Consider the following 19,928-nt stretch of genomic DNA (forward strand, 5'->3'; position numbering starts at 1 on the left):
ACTTGGCTTTATACCTAGCACATGCTAGATGCTCAATAAATACTTGTGGTCAGAATGACTCCCATTTACTTTCTGTAAGCAGACAATAGTCCCCACGCTTGCTACATCACAAGGTACTTGTAAAGCATTACTCAGTTGTGAACCTTTAGCTACACTACATTTCATATATGCTAATATTGAAATTTGTTCACCCTTTACTATCACTGAATGTGAATGCATTTTACAGTCGATCTTGCAAAATATATATATATATATATATATATATGTTTTTAGTGCTCCCCAATGTATCTTCTCATCAATAACTTTCTTGATTTATTAAAATATAGTATTAAACAAATATAGTTACACCATGGAATTGAAAATCTGTTTCTGATTTATTGGACAATTTTGCATATTAATCCATCCACAAATCACAAAGGCAGCTTCCATATTTGGAAAACATGATTAATTTGTGAGTTTGAAAGGCTTCAACAAAAAGATCAAACTGGCCAGAGGGTGAGGAATTGCTATTTCTATAACATCAATTTATTTCATTTGGCATAACACATTTGGCATATGCTACATCTTCCCCTCCGGTTACGATTTGGAGCATTTCTCCTCTGCTCTCTACATCAAAAACCCTTATCAGATACAGTCCAGCCCAGTCAGGGACCTAGGGACATCACACTTGTGTGTACCTCTTTTCATTTACTTTGCATATGGTATGGACTGAATGTTTGTGCTTGCCAAAAATTCTTATGTTGAAATCCAAGCCCACCACATGGTTGTATTAGGAAAGGCGGTCTTTGGGGAGGTGATTAGGTCCTGAGGGTGGAGCCCTCACGAATGGGATTAGTGACCTTATAAAGTCTGCCGTTTTCCTCCCTGCAATCTGCCAGGTGAGGACCTAGTGAGAAGCCGGCCATGTACAGACCAGGAAGTAGCCTCTCGTGAGACGCTGGGTGTGTTAGTGCCTTGCTGTTGGGATTCCCAGCACGTAGAGCTGTGAGAAATCAAGTTCTGTTGTTTAAACCACCCAGTCTATGGTATTTTATTAGAGCAACCCAATCAGACTGAGACAATATACTACCATTATCTTTTAGATACATGTCCCCCAGGAATTCAAAACATGAGATCATCTTTGTATTCCAAAATTTCCTCCAAATTTAAAATTGGGTCCGATTTCTAGGGCTACTTAGGGTAAGAAGTTAGACAGGTGAAGGAATACCAGACATAAACTTCCGGTCCCTTTCCTGGGCCCTCAACCCCACCCCAGCCCTGCTCCCAGTCCTAGCCCACGGGCTTTAGTATTGTATACCTCTCCACCATCATAGCTTCTGAGGGGCACTTAACAAGAGGAAAATATTAATTCCAAACCCTGATAACATGTGGGATAATTTCTCTGAAAACAAGATGTATATTTTTCTTATAATATAAGAAACTACATGTTTTCAGGTCCACATAGAAAATTTTAAAACTATGACAATGCTAAGTCAGATAAAACTGATGTTAACCTTTGCAGGCTGTCAAGATCAAAACAGCATGAATTGTACTTTAACATCTGTTATATATTTTTTTTAAGCAAAGCACTTTTCTTATGAAATTTAATGACAGTATTGGAGAAGCCATGGCAGACCTACTGTTCTTGGTGACAATCATACCTTTGATCTGGCAAATGTTATTTCATCAGACTGTATCAGTTGAGTATGTCTTCTGCTAATCATGATCTAACCTTCCTGTATTGTGCTTTTAATCTTTAAACCATAGTAACCCAACTGCGTGATGGTCAAAAAACTGTGCTTGGGGCTGGTGTGTTGATAAATGTGACTTCTAAGTGTGGAGGCCTCTATGTCTCCATCTTCTAGGCACTCAGACATAACACTAAATCTGAACTGCCTGAAAGATATTCTAGATATTATACATATAAAACCTTAACTTGTACATCATGTTGCTATCTTCAAATATACTTACTTATTGGGTGAACTGATCCACAAAATATATCAGTGACTTTAATGACCCTGAAGTGCATTAGATCACTATATGTATATGATATATGTAATATAAAATATATACACACACATGCTGCATATGGTTACAAATTTATAAGACTCTTTTTGGCATAACATTTAATGTCATTATATGGAAGGTACTTTATTAATATAAACATGCTATATTGTATGTCACATAAACAAGTAGAAATATAAGCAGAATACCTGGATATGGCAAAGTCAGTTGAAATCTTTATTCATTAAATTTAAATAAGCAAAAGCAAATAAGCAAGTAAGAAAATATACGCACACCTGGAATAAAAAAAAAAAATGCATCCAGGCCATAAATAAATGCATGGGGAAACATTCAATTAAAAATAGATATATAAATTAATACTGCAGACTACACTTTATTCAACATATTAGTAAAATTTCAGAAGGCAAAACTGCAAGCAATTAGCAATATATTGACAATAAATATTTTAAATCAGAAAATAATTTTGAATATATTGTGCTTCTATACATTGCTTTTCTGCAAATAGCAAAGAGTAAATGCATGTAATTAGACACATACTGCATTGTTGTGAATATGTTTAAAGTTAATGCATTAGGCTACATGAAATTGAATTTATTACATTATAACACGTTTTGTGGTGTCTTATTCTGTTTTTCATGTTTCTATCTTCACATATCTGCTAGGCAAGGCCAACTCAGCATCCAGTTGTTCGGAGGGGAGCAAACGCTCAGTTCCATTTTTTCTCAACCAGCAATGCTTCCAGAGTCTCAGGAAAGCAATATGCCTAATGACTCTGGATAAGGAGCTCTGATTCCTTAGCAAATAGATCGTGGGGAATTAGGGCTATCTGGACAGTTCTATATTTTACTAGTCATCTTATTTTTTTTAAGTTTAAGATTTTATTTATTTGAGAGAGAGAGAGAACACAAGCAGGGGTGGGGTAGAGGGAGAGGGAGAAGCAGACTCCCACTGAGCAGGAAGCCTGAAGACTCAGGACTCCACATCTGGACCCTGAGATCATGACCTGAGCCAAAGGCAGCCACTTAACTGACTGAGCCACCCAGGTGCCCTTTTACTGGTCGTCTTAAACACTAACTTGCTAACTAAAGTCTCAAGACTAAAGGCTTACTTAAGAATATCTGAAAAAGTTTATGTTAGCAACTTCAAAATCAAACAAAGAGCAGTCAGGGATAAAATAAGTAAAGAGCATTGGAAGGAAAAAGATAGAAAACATGTAAGCAAAATCAGTTTCCACAAAAGCATTGAAGTATTCAATATATATATCCGAATATTTTCTCTAGTTCATTTAATATTCTGTATATATTCTTTAAAAGCAAACAAACAAAGCAACAACCAAGCTGATTTCTTTTTCTCCTCAGAGATGGCTCCATTGCCTTTCTGGAACATTCACATTTCTTGCAGTCATATTCAGTGGCCAAAGGCACATCTGCTGACAAATAGAGAGGCTCCAGGAATTTATCTACTGTCTTTGCATTTTCTACATTAAATCAGTCAAATACATGAATTGGAAAATTTTCTTCAATAAAAGTCTCCATGGGGGCTCAAACAATATATTTCCGTGGGGCCTCTTGGTACTATTTAGTTCTAATTTAAAGAAAACAAGGCAAAGATCAAAATGGGTATGTCTAATTATCTCTGGTGTGTTTTCCTCAAGCATACCATGATGCATCTTTCTTCCTATATAACTCTGATTTTACATGTTGTCAATATTTTCAAGGTCTTGAAGAAGAGTATTATTAAAAGATTAGAAATTCCCACAAGAAAAATGAAAACAAGAGTCAATACAGTCAACTAAATTCAGAGTTCTGAAATTCCTGTTTTAGAATTATCGTGGGCCCCCTAAAAACAAAACCAAAGAAGCTGAAACAAAACAAAAGAAGCTGCTTTCATGAAATAGAAATATAAATAAGCATTGTACTTTATTTTATTTTACATTATGCATGTCATTAAAAACTCTCATTTGGGGGGCGCCTGGGTGGCTCAGTCGTTAAGCGACTGCCTTCGGCTCAGGTCATGATCCCAGAGTCCTGGGATTGAGCTCTGCATCGGGCTCCCTGCTCTGCAGGAAGCCTGCTTCTCCCTCTCCCACTCCCCCTGCTTGTGTTCCCTCTCTCGCTGTGTCTCTCTGTCAAATAAATAAATAAAAAATCTTTAAAAAGAAAAAAAAAACCCTCTCATTTGGAAAGTGTACTCTTAGTGTACTTAGGGAGAGAAGGAGAAGAAGCAGAATGAGGAAAAGGTTACAGGGGCTGGGCTGGGGGGGCTTATCTTGGAACAAGGGCTCCTGTGCCTTTGGCAATTGCTATCTACACTAGATCCTGTCAGAGATTAGCACACCCTGCCTCCTGCAACCTACCCCCTCAACCTCAGGAACTGATTTCTGTTTCAGAATTGGAGGAGTAACCATTCTGTCTCCAGCAAATAAGGTAGCTCTAGGAACCCTGAGGTTACATTCACCCTTAGATCCCTACCTGGGCCTTCCTACCATCCTGTGTCTAGACCAATGCCTTGTCCATAGTAATTCCTCAATTAAAGTTTATTTTTACAAAATAAATGAGCAAAGGGGAGAAAAAAAGAGAGAGAGAAAGGGAGGCAAACTAAGAAACAGACTCTTACTATAGAGAACAAACTGATGGTTACCAAAGGAGAGGTGGATGGGGTGATGAGTAAAATAGGTGATTATCGGGATTAAGGAGGGCACTTGTGATGAGCACAGGGTGTTGTATGGAAGTGCTGAATCCCTATATTGTACACCTGAAACTACTATTACACAGTATGTTAACTACCTGGAATTTCCACCATTTGTACTTTTATGCCTTGTTTATCACTCCCTTGCCCATAATTACCATAGGTATGATCGCATACTGTTTCTCTCCATCTTCCTTTTTTTAAAAAGTTATGAAAAGATTATACATATAACAATTGTGTACATGATGTTACCCACCACCTAACTGAAGAAATAGTTATTGTTACCAACACAAGCCTTCAGCATAATCTCTTCTTAATCACATGCCCCTTCATCCTTGGGGAGCTCTGCATGTCAGCATTATTCTGAAATGAGTTTTTATCACTCCCATCTTGTAACTTTATTATTTATGTACATATTCTTAAAACATTTTTCTTAGTGGAAGGAGAATGAGAAGAACATAGAGCCACATCTAAAACTATTGCTTAAATGGCTGGATCCAGTCAGAGACAAACTCATGTAGCCCTGGACTTGCCTATTATATGAATCAATAAATTACTCATCCACCCCATTGAGGGCGAGGAGGACATAAATTCTGAATTGAGTTTCTTTTTGCATTGTTTTCACGCTTTCTGTATTTTCTTCTTTGTTTCCAAGCAAAACTAGCCTTAATGGTATAATCTTTTATACTTGTATTTTTTGGTCTTTTTGGTGATTCATAATGATATAATAATAATATTATTAATTAATTAATTAATCATTATCATTAACTGGTATGACTACCTAGCCAGACATTTCATAAATTATTATAGTATTTTCTCCTGGGCCTGGCCTCTATGAATTTTGACAGGATCAAGTAAAATATGTCTCTTTATCCCACTTTTGTTGACTATGTTGTCTAAGAGAAGTGAAACCTTCGACTTATTATTGTGTTTAAAGGGACCAGTCGAACAGCATATACATAAAATATTCTGGTTTTTGTATAGTATGCAAACACAAAATTACAGCATTTCAAAACTGTGGATGGCACAAAGTTGGTGAGTGAAATATTATTTTCTAAAAATTTTTTATATATCATAATCATTCATGTTCTTTTAATTTATAAAGGAAAAATAGAAACAAAAAAATGCATGTTGCATGCGGGGAAAAAAATACTATCTGATAGAATTATTCTCTATGAGTAGAATCAGTGAATACTTAAGTAATGAGAAGAGACTCCTTACAACTACATTTTTGGTAAGTTGCTTTTATAAGAGAGAGAGAAGAAAACAAATTCTCTGGAAATGTTCTCTGGAAATCTCTCATTGCCTAATTTTTCAGTAGACATTAATATGTCTAAAATGATGCAATATAATTTATGGAAGAATATGAGAGTTGAAAAGCCATTTCTTGATAATATTGAACTAAAAATTTTCCATTGCAGCCTATTACCTTTTATTTTAACATATGTTTCATAAGAACAACAACTAACTTCTCAGAATTTTTCCCTCTTTCTTGTCAGCTTGCCCTGGTCTTCTGCTACGTTTTGACACATCAATCACTGTAGTTTTATGGAATGCCTTAATACTTTTAATTGTTTTCCTTTTTAACATGCATTTTCTTTCAAATAACGATTAACATGTGTATCCATGTTACACATCAACACAAGCATAACAAAAATGAGTTGGTGCAAACAGTTTTCTAATATATTTCTATGCAAATTCCGCCTAACTTACATTCAATATAACTTGTTTAGTTGTGGCAGGATAATTTTGCAGATGTATTCAACTAATAATGTAATCTCATGGTACCAATTAAGTATAAATTTCTTGCCAAATTTCAAGATTATTTTTTCTCTGTTTTCAAAAACATCCAACTTTGACAATTAATTTATCACCTAAACATCATAGTGAAAGTCACCTAACAGTATACGTATTTACTTTTCTAATGTAAGAGAATGTACACAGAAACCATTCCAGACAGAGAACTGGATTCTTGAAAATGTCATGAAAAAGTAACCACCTTCTCTACAGAGCAGCTTTAGCATATTTATTTATACTATCTGCTAATACTTTAAAAAAAAAGATTTTATTTATTAATTTATGAGAGAGAGAGAGAGAGAAAGAGAGCATGAGTGGGGAGGAGGAGTAGCACTAGAGAGAGAAGCAGACTCCCCAGTTGAGCAGGGAGCCCGATGCGGGGCTTCATCCCAAGACCCTGAGATCATGACTGAAGCCGAAGTCAGACACTTAACCAACTGAGCCACCAGGTGCCCCCACCTGCTAATACTATTTAGTAAGAATATTTGAGGTATGCTTATTGCTACTTAGTTTTTACATAAGACTTGTTTCATATTCCTGTTGATATTTGGTAGATTGTCTCTGAATTTCCTTTAGTGGGAACATGTTTTTAATGTTATAAATCAATTTACTGAGCACTACATAAGAATAAACTTCAAGATAAACAATTTAAGAAATCCTAGTATAAAATATAGTTTTTATTATAATCTGATTTTAAATATTGTTAGGCAACTGTGTATTTGTATTATTATTGATTTGTTATAGCTAATGCATATTTTCATGATTACATGGAATTCTTAGAATTGCTTGCATTGAAAAGCATTATTTCTGATTCCCAAAGAAGCATCAGACTTGGGTTTCTGGAAAAATGACCAAATGGGGTACTTGGGTAAAGATCTTCTATCAGAAAGAAAGATCTAGTTTATAATCCCATAAAACAATCCCTCAAATTAGAATGCCTTAGCCCAGCAAAGGTCTGTTTCTTGTTCCTGCTCATTTCCAGCAAGCTTCAGTAGGATGCTGTAATCACAGTAGTCACTCAGGGACCAAATGACAAAGGCTCCATCTCAACGCTTGCCTTCAAAGCTATGGCAACAAGAGAAAAGGATATGGCAAACTTAGCGCTATCTTTTAACTTGCATTTAGAAGTAACACATCATTTTATTTTATTGACCAATGAAGGTGATATCAGCAAATCTGTTCCCAAATAAGTAGGAATTTATAATACCTAACCTGATGTTCACCTCTAAATACAAAACTGACAGAGAACAATAAAATATTTATTAGTTCGTCAGGGCTGCCAAAGCACCACACATGTGGGTAGCTTGAAAAACAGAAGCTTATTGCTCTACAGTTCTGGAGGCTGGGAGTCTGCAATCAAGGTGTTGGCAGATTTGCTTCCTCCTGAGGCTCTGAGGGAAGAATCTGTTCTAGGTCTCTCTCCCTGGTTCATAGAGGGCTATCTTCTCCATGTATTTCATCTCCCCTCTATATGTATCTTTGTGCCCAAATTTCTCCCTTTTAAAAGAACACCAATCATAGGGGCGCCTGGGTGGCCCAGTCAGTTAAGCGTCTGCCTTCAGCTCAGGTCATGATCCCCGGGTCCTGGGATTGAGCCCTGCATCGGGCTCCTTGCTCAGCAGGGAGTCTGCTTCTCCCTCTCCCACTCCCCCTGCTTGTGTTCCCTCTCTCGCTGTGTCTCTCTCTGTCAAATAAATAAATAAAATCTTAAAAAAAAAAGAATACCAATTATATTTGATGGTCCACCCTAATGACCTCATTTTAACTTGATTATCTTTATCTCCAAATAAGACCTTATCTTCAAATAAGATCACATTCTGAGGTACTAGGGGTTAGGACTTTATATATGAATTTGGGGGGGGGGCATAATTCAACACACAAAATATATCGTCAATGTTATGTGGGAAAAAGAAAAAAATAACAAAAATAAAAATGCCAACCTAGGATTGTAAGTCTAACAAAATTATTATCCAAGATTGAAGGCCAAAAGATATTTTCAGACTAACAAAAACTGGGAGAACTAATCACCAACAAATTCATTTTAAGAAAATTACAAAGGACTATTTTCAAGAAAAAGGACACAGTCACAGATCAAATATCAGAGGTACAGGAAAATAAAGATTTGAGAAAACACACTTTCCTGGGTTTTCTTCTAGCTCACTAGTCATACCTTTTCAGTCTACATCTGTGCTTTCCCCTTTTCTTCCTATTATCTAAATATTTACATGCTCCAGAGGTCAGACTAACTACTTTTGAAGTGTATTTTTTTGTGAAATGTCTCCAGAACAAAACAAAAATAAAAGAACTGAGAAAAATCCTTTGCTATTTATATCCATTCACCTACAGGTTCTCATCCAGGATCATGGCATTAAGTAAAGTATACGTGTTCAAATCCAAAATCTGTAACATGTGCACTAATATTTACCTTGAAATCCATATTTATATATCTGTTCATAAATGTCAGAAAGGCATTGTTTATCTCAATAATTCTTGATTATCACACACTTGCTAATTTATTTTTTTCCTCAGTAATCCCTTTTTCAGTGAAGAGTGCCACAATTCACCCCAATAATCCAACCCTCAACTTCAAGGTTTATTTCAGGTTCCACTTCTGGAATGACAATGTCAGGAGCTTCGCAGACCTGGTCTCCGGAAAAACTGCTGAAAGATATTTTATAAACAATTTGAACTCTCAGTAAATAGTTCTAAGGATATACAGCAAATGAAGAAATATTTATTCAAGAAAATCTATTAAGACTCAGTAGAAACAGAGAGTCTTTATCATTTGGATCATGAGTCACTTACTTTATCCCACTCCCAGCTCAATATGATGGAAATTCCACTCTATGTAGGTATAGCCAAGAACACAAGGCTCCTTCTTCATCTACCTCCCAGTGGAGAATTAAAGTATTTTCCCAGGAGGGAGAGGGTGTCAGCATTTCCCATCCTATGCTCTTGATAACTGTTGCAGAGGACAGGTCCCTAATAAATTCAACTGAGAGGTGAGGGCTCACTTCTTCCACTCAAACTCCACTCACAGGATGGAAGCTCTACCTTAAGCATGATGTAGTGAGAATACAGGGGCCCAAATCACCCTCCTTTTAGCTCTTTCACAGGATGGAGTTTCCATGTCAGGATATGCAAGTCCTAGAGGCTACATCCAATCCCCAGCTTTGCCAAATGCCCGGCTACTAAGCAGGAGTGCCACTCAGAAAGAAACTTACCACTGTCCCTTCTTCCAGTTGTAGTTCAGAGATTTTGCCTAAGAAGAGAAATGGGCTATAGACCAGAGAACTGAAGCTTTTTCCAAAGAAGATTTTCTTTGCATAAGAGTTGGAGAAAGTTCAAACCTAAGGATGCTCTCAAAAACAATGCAGCTGTGGTGAAAAGTAATTAAGAGGAGACCAAAAGCTTTAGCAGCTAAACTATAGCCCTTGAAACAATTTATGCTCCAGGACAATATATAAAACAATATAGCAATCAACCAGAAATTAGTGTAGCTTATCAGCAGGGTGTGATCAGGGAAAGAGACAGGTCAACATCGCACTGCTAAGATGACAGTTATCCCTGGTGACCGTGTGAATGCTCAAGGCTGCACCCTCTCAGGAACTTCAGAAGCTTTAAACTGAGGGGTGGGGGTGGGGACAGAGAGTAGGAATAGACTTTGATAGAATAATCCAGTCAGTTACCAAAGAAATAAGCAAGCAAATAATGATAACAAGTCCTGAGGGTGATGGTGGAGGACCAGAACCCAGACTTGCTACAATATATTACCTAAACTTTCCAATTTTCCACACAAAAAATATGACATGCAAAGAAAGAGGGAAGTCTGACCCATAGACAATAAATATCAGGCAATCGAAACTGCTTGTGAAAATGATCACATGTCACATTTAACAGATGAAGGATTCAAATGGCTACTCAAAGTAACCAGTATACACACATTCAAATAACTACAGGAAACTGTATTTAAAGAATTAAATGAAAGCATAATAAAATATTTCATCAAATTGAGAGTATCAATACAGATAGAGAAGTTGTAAAAAAAGCAAAGGAAAATTCTGAAGCTTAGAAGTACAATAACTGAATGAAAAATTCACTCCACAGTAGATTGAACTAGCAGAAGAAAGAATTAGCAATTTTAAAGAGAAATAAAACCTATAAAATCTAAGAACAGTGGGGAAAAAGAATGAAGAGAAATGAACAGAGCCTCAGAGAGAAATGTGGGACATCACTAAACACAGGAACATGTGTAATAGAAATGCTAGAAGTAGATGAATAAGATAAAAGAACAGAAAACATACCTTAAGAAAAAAATACCTGCAAACTTCCTAAAATGTTTTGAAAAACAATAACCTATACATCCAGGAAGCTTAATGAACTCTAAACAGGATAAATAGAAAGAGATCCACATATAGATACACTGCAGTAGACATGAGGAGAGCCAAAGGCCACTAGAAGCCTTGAGAACAGCAAGAGAAAAATGGCACAGGAGTTACAAGGAAGCTGGTAAGGTTACCAGCTGAATTCTCTGGAACAATGGAGAGGCTTTCTTACTCATGCCTCTACTTTGGCTCTTGTTGGCCAGCCTCTCAGTGTATATCCTCCACACGTAAGTCAGTCACACCTTCAAAATGAAAATCAGACCATGTGACTCATCTGCTCAAATCCCCTCAAGAGCTCCACATGATATTCAGAATGCACCCTAACTTTTCACCTCTCAGGACTTTTCAATTTCTGCTTTCTTCACAGTGGTCCTTCTGCCATTTCTTAAACACACTGATTTTATTAAACATGCGTGTTTTTACACTTTTCCTTTCTGCTGCCTGCCCTGCTCTATATAGCCAGACCATGGTGTGTTTTGCTCATGACTGTATTTGGTTTCCTAAGAGTTATTCCCTCAAGTAGCTCATCCTTGACTCTTAAATGGCCACCATTCCCTCTCTTCATTCTCTGTCTTGTCTACAGAAACTCACCACACCCTTCACGTTATTGGAAGCCTTACCCCCCTATTTTTTCTAGAACAATCCTGTTCCTACCTTCATTTTCTTTCACTTGAACCTACTTTATTTTTCCTCTTATTACTTTTGGTTGCTTGTTTATTTTCTGAAAACCTCACTATAATATAAACTACCTTTGTTTAAGGATTTATATTTATCTGGTTCATCTGACGCTTCAGTAATTAAGCAGTTTCTCACCTATTAGAGGTGTTCAAGAAGTATTTCTGGCATAGACAATTTGATTATTGATTTAATAACCTTATTTAATTTTTACCTCAATAAACATTTCAAGAACTAAAATCTAGTTCCTTTATCATCTAAATAAATGCCTCATAGTTTGCTTAAATCTATTTTTTTCATATTATCTTTTATAATAAGATTGCACCTTTAGCTTTTGGCTTCTTTCATGTCTATTTCAATTCCTGTCTTTCCTCCCCTCCTATGTAAACATGCTATGTGACCTGCCTTACCTGATAATATGAAATACTTAATATAGATTTATGGCATACATATTGATATGAGTATATTTCAAGTTCCTTACAAATATGTAAACATTGATTATGCAACTACTATATGCTCACATTTGTTTGGGAGCCATCTTAAGCGTGGTTTGATAAACAACTGTATACTCTAAAGAAAAAAAACTCACAAAAATTAACCTACATGCTTCTTCCACAAGTAAAAAAGACAGCTTCTTGAATTATGAGTTTTCTACTTATTTTAGGAGTAATGTAAGAATGTAAGAAGAATGCTCTTATTACACCTTTTAAATTGCTCTATTTTCAGAAGGAATGCTCTGATTTTGTTACCTAATGTTTTCCAGTGATTGAATATTAAATGTGGGGGTTTTGGTACATTTGCATAAAATATAAAATTTTATCCATTAATATAATTACTTTTAATGTTTATGAGAAAATGTGCAGTGAGGAGAGGTTTTAAACTTAATGAAGAAACTATTCATAAAAGTGTAGACATGGCTCAGGGGCATTCTTAAATCCCCTCTTCACTACGCTGTTTTTTGCTTCCAAGTCTCTTTCTGATACAGAAACCCAAACAAAAGGGTAAAGAAATTAAAAGGATTTCTTTCCACATAGGAATGACAAAATCAAAGTTAATGAATACAGATTGAGTCCTTAAATTAATACATAACATTTCAATTAACTATCTCTCTCAGAAATAGCACCTGTCCAACCCACTGCTATCTTCTGGTTTATAAAATGACTGCCTAATTAGTTGTTTCAAAAAGGTAACAGGACTTTCAGATAAATAAAATAAATAACATTTCTCTAAGATCTACTTTTTCCCTACATTCATCTTTTATTTTTTAAGATTTTATTTATTTATTTGACAGAGACAGAGAGAGGGAGAGTGAGCACAATCAGGGGAAGTTGCAGAGGGAGAGGGAGAAGCAGGCTCCCCACTGAGCAGAGAGCACAACATGGGTCTCGATCCCAGGACCTTGGGATCAGGACCCGAGCCAAAGGAAGACGCTTAACTGACTGAGCCACGTAGGCACTCCTACATTCATCTTTCTAACAACATCCTTACTTTCTTTAGTCTCTCAAAGTTTTCCTGATATCCTGAATTTCTAAAAACTATTCAAGAAGAAATATCAATAGCTAAAATGCCTCTCCCCCAAGCTAATGTTTGTATATGTTGGTCATATTTGAGATGAGGATATGATGAATTTATTTAAATGTTTGAGGAAACTTCTGACAACATTGTGTTTCAGTAGACAGCACTTGAATTTGTTAAAAGTAAATTGCAGAATGGATTTCTAAGTTTCTTATTTCCTGGTTATCTATTCCTTTTTTGGATTTAAGCATGGCTATGTTATCTCTTCATGGCCCATCTCTCCCTTTCAGAAAAGGTATTTAAATCAGTGTGTTTTACAGAGTCATCTAAAGTAACTTCCTACATTGTTATCATCCAATGGAAACTTCACATTGTCCTTTATTATTGATTAATATGTTTTTTAATTCTAAGGTATTTTCTGAGTAAAAGCAATGCTTGTCATCAGATTATCCAGCTAAATATGAAAGAAAAAAGTATCGTAGTGAAACATGCAGCACACTTTAAATACTAGTCTAATTTTCCCTCACCAATGTATCTCCACCTGTCTTTCCCTGAAACCAGCTGTTTGGTGCTCAGAGGATATAAATAATTTGATGATGATATTAAGTGAAATATAATTATAATACCTGAAATATATCACCCGGCAAGTAAATTCTTTTATTATCACTTATTTATTGCAGGTATTAAATGAAGAGATCTAAGAGTTGAAAGTATATCTCCAAAAGGTTCCTTCTGGATATTCGTGTATGTCAGAATACAGGTTAGGCTGATTCTCGTTCTAATATATGTTTGGTATGTGCTCAGTTAGAATGGACACATGACGTGTCAGGGATCCAGGTCTCTCCTACTCTGCTGCTCTGCCACTTTCAGCTTCCATCTTGGAGATCAACACAGGTGCTTGGGTCGCTTTAATGTGTCTCATTCCAGAGAGAGGAAAGGCAAAATGGAGGGCAGGACCATTTCTTTTTCTCTTCTTTTCTTTTTTTTTTTTAAGATTCTATTTTAATTCCAGTTAGTTAACATACAGTGTTATCTTAGTGTCACGTGTACCCATTTCTTTTAAAAAGACTCTACCTGCATGTCATCCTGTATGTCACCACCACTTACATCTACTTGGCTAGAACTCAGGCACACCTGGCTGCAGTAGACGCCCGTTGCCTTCATCTGGGTAGTCACATGGGCAACTAGCACTTGAGACTGTATTTCTAAAAGAGGAAGGGAAGAATGGTCCACTGGGAGGGAGCCGTTAATGGTTTCTACAGGATCACACAAGTGCTTTTACCTCAGAAATTCATCTTAATCATTCCTCTGACTTCCAAAGACCCTAGAGTCAACATTTACACATATTTTTCTTATGGTTCTTTTGCTAATAATAGCTGGATTCCATATCCTGTAGGATTACTTTATCTTAATTATGGTCCTGTTCTTTTATCTAAAATGTACCTTGCCTATAAATTAAGTAAGGAAGGCGATCAGAAGAAGAAACCCCTTAGGTTTGAGTCACACTTTGCATAAACACCTTGTTTTGTTAACACAAAATTTCTAAGGCCCACAGAGAAATGCCATATAATCAATGACTTTTAAAAACAAATCGCATACATAAGAGAGTATTTGAGAGAAGCATACTGATTTATAAAAATATTTCCTCCAAAAATTCTAGTTGGGTAATGCTTTATTGTAAAAACAGAAAATAAATAATTTTATTATGTTTTTATTTAGGAAATTATTATGTTGTAATTTAGTAAATTTTGCATTTAAAGAAAAATAAATGACAATATGGAAAAAAATACTACTCTATCTATTGCTTAGTGGTCTGCTTGATAATTACCCTAAGTATTATTATCCATTCTGTATTTCTTTCTTAACAATACATAATTTGCATATTGTTAAACACTACTTTTTATAACTAAATATCTATTATTTCTTTCCATAACATGTATATTTTGGGAAAGGAATATTACATTGAGATATTAAAATGTTTTGTGAACTCCAAGCATTCTTTAATAAAAATTACCAGTAAAATAATTATGAATAAATTGCATATCATGTTTGAGCTTTTATTCCAAATTCTAGTTAAGCTTATGTTTAATACTATTAGCTATTTCACCCGATTCTCTATTTCTTTTCTTCCAAGTCTTCATCTTCACTAATTAGATAAACACAAAATTGATGTCAGTACATCAGTTTCTCAATATTATTTTCATGTCTTTCCAACATATATTTAGCTATTAAGACATGAACTACTGTAAAAAAGAGCAGTAGGGAGACTTCATGGAGTATACATTTGAACTTAGAATACAGTTTTCATTTTCAAAATTGAGTTATCAGGGAGAGAAATCTAGAAGTATTTAATAAAATATGAACGAATCAGTGATGTATTCCATAAGAGACTATATTTCACACTTACTAAAAATTATATACAATGGGTGTGTATGTCTGCATATACTGCAAGGAGTGATAACATCATTTTAAAATTGCTACAGTTACATATGTTTTTTTACATATGTTATTTGTGGTTATGTTGGCAGAAGAAATACTGTTTTCGAAGATCTCTCAGCAGGAGACTATATCCAATAGGCTGTCAAAATCTTTTCTCCTACATTAGTGTTCATAAATCACCTTTTCTTTTGATAAGGTAATGCATGTACATAATACAAAAGTTAAAAGCATAAGTTATACAGGATGACTCTCACTTCTACCCCTGCCCTATAAATCCTTTTCTGACATTTCCCTTAAATGGAACAATTTTTGTTGTTCCTTGTGAACTTTTTTTATTTTTAGCAAATATAAGCACAGATAATTGTATCTCTTTTTCTTAAACAAAATGCACATTTTTTACAATGTTTGTCCACTGCTTTTCACATAATAATTGTACTCCTTTCAAATTTCCTTTTAGTTCGTGACAATCTAAATAAATGAGAGAATATAGTAATGCAGGCACCCAAACTTGTCTGGCTTTTATTTGATTCAACATGTGTTTATTTTATATCTGCTTACAATTATTCTGATAAGTTGTAACTGCTTGTAGTTTAATAAGAAAATTCCTATCTGAACAACATGTTTTATTAATCATTTTGAGGCATACAGTGAGGCCATGTTAATTAAATTTTCACTTGACACTAAAACTGGAGGGATAGCTACTTAACAGAATGAGAATTCTAAAGGATCCTGACAGGTTGGCATGAGGGGACAATAATTTTTAATAAACATTTAAAAATAGATATATTTTGCATGGGAATAAAGAGACATCCTTTGAAAAACAGAATGTGAGGAGGGAGAATTATCAACATTTGTGGGGGGAAAATGTGTTTTATTTGTTAGATAATTTTATCAGATCGGTTTAAGTAGTAAATAATACCTTAGACTGCATAACTAGAGATGCAATGCTGATGAGCGAGAAAACGATCCTGTTAAACTTCAGGTTGATTAAACCACATCTATCTGGATTATTATATGTTATTACAGGCATTCTCTGATGGTCGATGGTTGATGTGAACTAAAAGCGTGACCAGAGTAAGGTCAACCTTGTTGGTGAAGAGATATAAGTTAGTCAATACAGTGAAATTGTTATTGGAAGTCTAGCATAATCATAGTTAGAATGAAAAAGAGTGTCATATAAATAGCAGAGTGAGTGTGTCACACATTTTGGTCACACTTTACTTGAGTGTTTAGCTGTGTTTTAAGCTCTAAGGTTTATATAGGATGTTGTAATAGCTTATGATAAGAAAATAAACAAAATGATTTAAGAAAAAGATTTCTGCCTCTGACCAAGATGGAATATCTGAGATCAGATTGACCCTCTCATCAGAAATAACAACAAAAAGACAAAGTATATAGAACTATGGTTTTCAAGACACTTGACATCAGGTAATGGAGAACAGTAATAGCTAAGAGACAAAAACAAATGAGATGGGATCATAAGTACTGCAAGCTAGTGCTTTAAGGGAGTTTCCAGGCTGTGGTGCAGAGACGGGGAACACAGGTGGAACTCAGAGACTTCCTGAGCTGGGGAGAAGGCGCAGAGACTCCAAGGAGAATGACAGGTAGAGCTTTCAGGACAGAGTACCAGAGAGAACAGAGATGCATTGAGAAAGGAACTCTAGAGATCTGCAGAGGATCTCCCTCAAATAATCAGTAGATTATATATCATTGCAGGTAGGTGAGAAAATTATCCTAGGTCAGGTAAACAAATAGAGGAAATAGTGTCTGGCATTTACACAGGGTTGGGAATAGTACACAAATATCATATGGGGTTTTGGTAGAGGACTCAGGAAAATCTTGAATCACAATTCCTAATACAGAATGATTAGCCACAGACCTAGCAAAGCCATGGATCTGCCAAAGAAACCTCAAATGCAGGACCCTAAAGGGTGAATCTATTTTCAATTAATTGCATCTAGAACAAAGTTCAAGAATATTTATAGATATCTAAAAGTATGCAGCACCAAAAAAGTAAAATGTACCATGCCTCACATCAAACATTAAAAGATTATGAGCCATATAAAGGAGCAGAAAAACACGGCCCATAATGAGGATAATAAATAATCAGAAGTGACTCAGAATTGACAGGATATGTTTAAATTAGCAGAAATGGGTGATAAAACCATTATTATAACTGTATGCTGCATGCTCAAAAGTTAGAGATATGGACAAAAAGATCCAACTCAAACTTCCAGCAATGAAAAGTACAATGAAATGAAAAATATACAAAATGGGATTAGCAGTAGGTTAGACAGTGCAAAAAATATGTATGCGAGTGAATGTGATCCATAATAAAATACAAAGAGAGGATGGAATTTTTTAAACTTGATTGTAATCAGTGAAATGGAAAGAGAAGAACAATATAGGATATTAATGAAACCAAATTCTGTTGGTTGAGAAGATCAATAAAACTGATAAACATCTAACCAAGAAAAAAGTGAGAAAACACAAATTACCAGTATCAGTACAGTAGTCCCCCCTATGTGTAGTTTCAACTTTCTGTGGTTTCAGTTACCCCTGATCAACTGTGGTCTGGAAGCAGAGGACCCTTCTTCTGTCATATCCTTAGAAGGTCAACAGTGGCCTAACTCAAGTCACAGTGCGCATGTCATTCATCTCACTTGATCTCATCATGCAGGCATTCTGTCATCTCACATCATCATTAGAAGATGGGTGAGTGCAATATGGTAAGATATTTTGAGAGAGAGCACATCTATATAACCTATATTAAAGTATATTATTATAATTTTTCTATTTTATTATTGGTTGTTATTAATTGCTTACTGTGCTCAATGTATAGATTAAACTTTATTAGAGGTATGTAGGTATAGGAAAAATCAGTATTTCTAGTACCCAGTAGTACCTGCGGTTTCAGGCATCCACTGAGGGTCTTGGAACATAAGGTGGGGGGTACTGTAATGAGTAAAGTGACATCACAACTATTAAAAAGCTATAAAAAATTAATAAATATATGTTATAAATCACCTTATGCCTATAAATTTGATAACTTAGATGAAATGGGCATATTTCTTGAAAGACACAAACTACCAAAGTTCACTCAAGGAGAAATAGACAAATTGCATGTCCTTATATTTATTAAAGACATTAATTGATGTTTAAAAATTTTCCTGTAGAGAACCATGAGAGACTATGGACTCTGAAAAACAAACTGAGGGTTCTGGAGGGGAGGGGGGTGGGGGGATGGGTTAGCCTGGTGATGGGTATTAAAGAGGGCAGGTATTGAATGGCACACTGGGTGTTACACGCAAACAATGAATCATGGAACACTATATCAAAAATAAATAAATAAATAAAAGATTCCTGTAGATTTCTAACAAGTCAATTAGAAGATAAATGACCCAATTTAAACATGGACGACATATATAAATAGACATTTCACACACACACACACACACACAAAGAAACAAAGAATGTCTAACAAGTCCATAAAAAGATGCTGAATATTAGTCAGTAAGAAAATTCAAGTTAAAGACACAGGAGATAACCATTTCACACCCACTAGAATTACTGTCCCTAAAGAGAGACAATAACAAGTCCTGGCAAATTTGTGAAGAGACTGGAAATGCAAAATTTTTCAACTACTTTGAAAAACAATTTAGTAGTGTTTTAAAAAAAACACAAATTTGGCACATGACTCAGCTGTTCCACTCCTAGATAGACATAGACTTAGACGAAAACCTAAGTACACACAAAGATTTGTACACAGACATTCATAGCGGCAATATTCTTAATAGCTCCGAATTAAAAAATGATCCATATATCTATTAACTGATGAATTAACAAACAAAATGTGGTAAAGTCATATGCAATGGAATATATTCAGAAATAAAAGCAATAGACTACACTGACATTACTACAATATGGGTGAATCTCCAAAACATTATACTAAGTGAAAGGAGTCACCTGCAAAGATCAGATATCTGATTCCTTTATATTAAATATCCAGAAAAGGCAAATTTATATATAGAGAAAATAAATTATTGGTTGCCTAGGGAGATATATAATAAAGAGAAATGACTACAGATAGGTAATAGGTACATCTTGGAGGTAATAGAAATGATTTAAAATTGGATTATGGTAATGGTCACACTACTCTAAATATACTAAAAAATCATCACAGTATGCATTTAAAATGAATGTATTTAATATTATGCAAATTAAATATCAATAAAGCTATTAATAAAGTTTGCCTAAAGAAAACTTAAGGTCTAAATGACTTTACTTGCATAACAGCCAATTCTATTACACATTTAGGTAAGAAATAATACCAGTTCTAGACTAATTATTCCTGATAATAGAGATGGAGGGAACATGGGACGCCTGGGTGGCTCAGTGGATTGAGCATCTAATTCGTGGTTTCAG

The 19,928-nt window shown here is 35.2% G+C and overlaps 1 protein-coding gene across 2 annotated transcripts in view; it reads right to left on the reverse strand.

Annotated features, from left to right (window-relative positions):
* Positions 1-19,928, reverse strand: part of SGCZ (sarcoglycan zeta) — a 1,078,188-nt gene that overhangs the window by 65,967 nt on the left and 992,293 nt on the right. The window lies entirely within an intron of this gene.

This window comes from Halichoerus grypus, chromosome 3, assembly GCF_964656455.1.
Source record: "Halichoerus grypus chromosome 3, mHalGry1.hap1.1, whole genome shotgun sequence".
NCBI classification, from domain to species: Eukaryota; Metazoa; Chordata; class Mammalia; order Carnivora; family Phocidae; genus Halichoerus; species Halichoerus grypus.